Genomic DNA, 6,253 nt, shown 5'->3' with positions numbered 1-6,253 from the left:
CTGTACAGGGTCTGAAGTTCCAATGTATGCAGATGATACAGTGATAAATTCATGCAAATAACAAACTACACAAGAACTCACTACTATAATGATTCAGATGACAAAATTGCTCAGAGACTCATGTTTACATCTCAATAAAATAAAACACAGTCTGCATGTTCCTCAAAAACAACCACTACTAAAAAGCTCCTAGTGGTATCTGATTTTAAGTGCCAAGGCATCATACTTGATTCCAACCTCTCTTTTAAAAAGCTAATTATAAAGGAACTCAAATACAAAATTCAACCTCGCTAATTTCCCAAAACATATGAAATTGTTTTGACTATTGCGGTAACAACACTATAATTCAAATCTATGATACTCCCCCACTTAACATACTAGTTTGGCCCAAACTTGCTTTTCAACATTCACACCCATTCAGTCTTCTGTCAACAGGTTCTCATACCATTCAATCCAGCACCACCTTTAATGACCTGACATTGTTCCACATAATGGAAACATACTATACTGATAGACTACATGAACTTTCCTGCTCAAATTAACTGGTGTTACTTAAACAATCAAACCAAGAATGAATAACCATCAGAATCTATCCTTACGATGTTTTATGATTCAGACATCCAGTCTCCCTTTCTCATAGCCTAATACAGTAAATATAAACGGCACAAATCTATGATGCCCACCTAGCGAATCAGCTGCTAGAAATACAGATTTTTTTTTTACCTGAACAACGGTCAAAACAATTAGAGTAAGGTTATTGTATATTCAAACTAATAACGCAAATGTTCGTTATTCTGCAACAATCTACCTGCCTCCAGCAACTTTCCCTGACAATCAGCAGTCAACACAGTAACTAACTCTCTTCCATACTTTCAACTCAACTTTACTATTTCTTTTTCCCCCAGTGGGCAAAAATATAACCCCTCTCATTTCAACGTTTTTCCTTACCTCTATCGTAAGATTAAAACCCAACTTTATAACTTCCTCTTCTCTTTGCTCTCCACACTTATGAAATGTATCCTATTTCTTTCTTTTAAAAACACGCAGCGCCAAAATTATAACATGCGTCAGTCAATCTATAAGAATGAAAAACATTTCGGTAATCACTTCCTATCGCCATTCTCTCCCCGCTATCATTCAGAATGTCTTTAACTTAGGTAACTGTCTTCTCTATTGATACAGTAATTTAAATACGACCCAATTCTCAATACATTATTCCAGCAGATAATTTAGTGAACAGACATCGTCTTGCATCAGAATTCGTTTCGTTATTATTTTAAATTGAATTAGTCTATCAATTTAACCTAAACAATCTATTGAAAACTTTCAATTTATCTCTTATACAAACACTAGCGACCATAACTTTCCAGGCAAAACATACAAATAGATTATTTACACACAAAAACTCTGAATTCAGCCAGCGCCATGACTGGGAACCGAACTCGGGCCTCCCATGTTGCAGGCGAGAATTCTACCACTGAACTACTTAATGCTATCGTTCGAGATGTGGTATCCACTCAGCTCACTTCCTCTTAGATCAAAGGTTGGTCCATCTGCTTCGTTCCCGAAGTGTGGTTCTCCCTGAGATCCCAAGTTTAGGGGATTCCTCGTGCATGATTTATTTACCTAGATCGTAGGAACGGTCACCGAGTGAAGATTCACATACCCTCCTCGTCGCCAAATGTCGTGGAAATTTCCTCTATTTACCTAATCATGGGAGCAAACCACACACACAAGTCAGAGTTAGTTATAAAAGTCCATCTTTAATTATATAAGCTCTATAGCATTTTGACTTTCAACAGTTCAGTATCTCTAATGAAAAGTTGAGAGTCCCCACACAATGGCAAAATGGGATCCTTTATAGCAAAGATCACACATAGTCAGACAGCATAGACATAATTCATTGTTCAGCTTTGTCTCCTTTCCCAAACCCCAGAACCATAAACCAATCCTCCATATCAACAGGCATATATCAAATTGTCATTTAGATACAACCCACTCTAAATACAAACTCACGGAGAGGAGAGTGAGGCTATAGGTTAAGATAAAAGGGAGCATGAGAATGATTCCAGACACTGCCACCCTCCTTTCCCCACTAGAAAAAGGTAGGGAGTAAAAGATATGTTTACACATGATGACACTTTGACCTCTCCCCTCTCTGTGGCCCATGCAACTTAGTCTCGACATAGAACAGATAACTGCAACTCCGCCACAGTATTATACAAAAATACCATTCTGATGAGAAGTAACTTACACACATTTGATGAATATAAAACATAGTACAAATGTTACCAACAAATTCTGAATCTTCCACGACAGGCTCCTCTGTCCTCCACTCGTTACCTGTATTAATGGCACCTGTTTGAACTTGTTATCAGTATAAAAGACACCTGTCCACAACCTCAAACAGTCACACTCCAAACTCCGCTATGGCCAAGACCAAAGAGCTGTCAAAGAACACCAGAAACCAAATTGTAGACCTGCACCAGGCCAGATCTCCCTCGATCTGGGGCTCCACGCAAAATGATGAGCAAAAATCCCAGAACCACACGGGGGAGCCTAGTGAATGACCGGCAGAGAGCTGGGACCAAAGTAACAAAGCCTACCATCAGTAACACACTACACCGCCAGGGACTCAAATCCTGCAGTGCCAGACGTGTCCCCCTGCTTAAGCCAGTACATGTCCAGGCCCGTCTGAAGTTTGCTAGAGAGCATTTGGATGATCCAGAAGAAGATTGGGAGAATGTCATATGGTCAGATGAAACCAAAATATAACTTTTTGGTAAAAACTCAACTCGTTGTGTTTGGAGGACAAAGAATGCTGAGTTGCATCCAAAGAACACCATACCTACTGTGAAGCATGGGGGTGGAAACATCATGCTTTGGGGCTGTTTTTCGGCAAAGGGACCAGGACGACTGATCCGTGTAAAGGAAAGAATGAATGGGGCCATGTATCGTGAGATTTTGAGTGAAAACCTCCTTCCATCAGCAAGGGCATTGAAGATGAAACGTGGCTGGGTCTTTCTGCATGACAATGATCCCAAACACACCGCCCGGGCAACGAAGGAGTGGCTTCGTAAGAAGCATTTCAAGGTCCTGGAGTGGCCTAGCCAGTCTCCAGATCTCAACCCCATAGAAAATCTTTGGAGGGAGTTGAAAGTCTGTGTTGCCCAGCAGCAGCCCCAAAACATCACTGCTCTAGAGGAGATCTGCATGGAGGAATGGGCCAAAATACCAGCAACAGTGTGTGAAAACCTTGTGAAGACTTACAGAAAACATTTGACCTCTGTCATTGCCAACAAAGGGTATGTAACAAAGTATTGAGATAAACACTTGTTATTGACCAAATACTTATTTTCCACCATCATTTGCAAATAAATTAATTAAAAATCCTACAATGTGATTTTCTGGATTTCTTTTCTCTCATTTTGTCTGTCATAGGTGAAGTGTACCTATGATGAAAATTACAGGCCTCTCTCATCTTTTTAAGTGGGAGAACGTGCACAATTGGTGGCTGACTAAATACTTTTTTGCCCCACTGTATATCCCGATTATTCCATATATAATATCTGTGTAGAGAAAAATTATGCTCAGAAATTAAGGACCATGACAAGAAAACCTGCCGATGAAAAGCAGAACATTTCGTGGTCGTTAGTCTTGTCCCATCGCTGCAACTCCCATAAGAACTTGAGAGAGGCGAAGGTCGAGAGCCGTGCGACCTCCGAAACACGACCCAGCCAAGCCGCACTGCTTCTTGGAAGCCACCCGGAAGCCAGCCGCACCAATGTGTCGGAAGAAACACCGTACACCAGGCGACCGTGTCACCGTAAATGAGCCCGGCCCACCACAGGAGTCGCTAGAGCGCAATGGGACAAGGAAATCTTGGCCTGCCAAACCCTCTCCTATGCCAAACCCTCTCCTAGCCCGGATGACACTGAGCCAATTGTGCGCCGCCTCATGGGTCTCCCAGTCAACGCTACGCCACTCGGGAGGCCCCTGCAAATTGATTTTAACAAACAATTGGTCCCCCCAAAATGCGTCCCTCCGTTGAATTGCAACATCCCAATGTGGTCCTCGAGCCAAAAAGTTTGACCACCCCTGCCCTAGCCCCTACCCCTGGCTCCTACGCCTAGCTCCTAGCTCCTACCGCCTAGCACCTACCTCTAGAGCCTACCACTAGCTCCTACACCCTGGCATAGACCCTTCATTTGCTGTAGATCTGTTTGCAGACACATATTGTCAACATCTCTTGTTTCTTTTCAATACCAGTGCCCCTTTAAAAAAAGGTCAAATTATTTTCTTTTTGAAAATTGTCATGTGGAACTGAACTAATGTTTGTGTGTTTTGCAGGGTTCTGTGGGCCAGCCAGGTCCACCAGGTATCCCAAGAGCCCAAGGTAGGGGCACATTATCATACTGGACTGGCATGGTGGGGTGTGCGATAATGATCATCATTTTATTTTACCTTTATGTAACTAGGCAAGTCAGTTAAGAACACATTCTTATTTACAATGACGACCTAGGAACAGTGGGTTAACTGCCTTGTTCAGGGGTAGAACGACAGATTTTTACCTTGTCAGCTCAGGGATGTCAAACTAGCAACATTTTGGTTACTGGCCCAACGCTCTAACCACTAGGCTACCTGCCGCCCCAGTTATCTGTATGTTCAGAGGGAAATTGGTTTTGGTACTATCACACTGACGTGGCACAATATTCTGTGTGCCGCTGTATACAGTGTTGTGAGCTGTTATAACATTAGCCGTGATTAACCATGCTAATCATTAGTCTGGTCTTCTTGTGACCTTCAGGGGGAGCCTGGGTTCCAGGAGCCAATGGGCCCTCGGGGGCCTCCAGGGGATGGCTTTCCAGGAGAAAAGGTACAAACTTAGCCAACACTTTTTATCCCTGCGGGAATTGAACCAACAACCTGAGCCACACAGGACTGTAACTGCCAAACAAACACACACAGACCGGTTCAATGACAACATGGACACACACAACCATTTGCTGTTCACTATAAATGTTCTTGTTGATGTGCTTAACATTACTGTCATATTACTGTACACAGGGGGATTGGTGGAGACTGTGGGTGGAAAGGAGACAAGGGAGAATTTGGAGAGCCAGGGTCTGTAGGACACATGGTATGATAGTCTTCTGGTCCCATCATGGTTATAAAATAACTTATTTCATGGTTCATTTATATGTTGATTGCTAACCTGTGTCCAAACTTGCAGGGGAAATCTGGTGAGAAGGGGGAACCTGGCCTGACAGTGAGTAGAGCACAAAATGCATACTGTTTCATAATGGCACCTTTGTCTCTCAACCATATTTTTATATCTTAATAACGTTTTCTTCCTCCTCCCACAGAGAGAGGACGTCATCAAAATGATCAGGGACATTTGTGGTGAGTTAAAACAGCTCATTTACTATGAATGGATGTGTACAGAACATAAACACTATTGACTTACAGAGTTAGCTGACGTTTCTTCCTTCTAAGGAACTGTGCCAAGAGCTCCCTGGAAAACAGTGGTAATTGTTACTATTGCTGGACTATCCTTTTCTAAATAGATCAAAATGAATATATTAAATGTTCTTCTGTTTGCTCTTTGGGTTCTAGGCCAGGTTACTGTAAAACACTTTGTGACAACTGCTGATGTAAAAATGACTTTTAAAATACACTTGATTGATCGATAAAGACACTCTTTCTGTTTGTTCTCAGGCTGTGGTCTGAAGTGCAGAGAGAGTCCTCTAGAGCTGGCGTTTGTGATTGACAGCTCAGAGAGCTTTGGACCGGAGAACTTTGAGATGGTCAAGGACTTTGTGAACGCTCTGATTGACCGTGTGTCTGTGAACTGTGAGGCCAGCGGGATCAGTGTGATCCTCTACAGTTATTTAGACATGGTGGTGATCAATGTGATGCAGCAGTTCAGCCAGAACGATGTTAAGGTCAGTAGTATTGAAGCAGATGAGTACCTGTTACAGACTGGGTTCAAATCCAGCGTTTCCTGCATGCCACAACTGTGTTAGCCTTCTGAGCTAATGTCTAGACATTCTTGAAGCAGACCTGTGTTCATTCTGCTGTATCCTTTTTCTGTCTGATGTTAATTACACTCACACATTCATCCACTGGTCTGTCTGTCTGTCTGTGTAATTTCTCTGACTGCTGTGAGGAAGATGCTATACCTGGGCGAGGGCACCTTTATGGGTAGTGCCATCTTGAGAGCCAACCAGCTGTTCCAGGCCTCGCGGCCCGG

Source organism: Oncorhynchus kisutch, linkage group LG14 (assembly GCF_002021735.2).
Source record: "Oncorhynchus kisutch isolate 150728-3 linkage group LG14, Okis_V2, whole genome shotgun sequence".
Taxonomy (NCBI): Eukaryota; Metazoa; Chordata; class Actinopteri; order Salmoniformes; family Salmonidae; genus Oncorhynchus; species Oncorhynchus kisutch.
Note: the sequence above shows the minus strand (reverse complement) of the source record.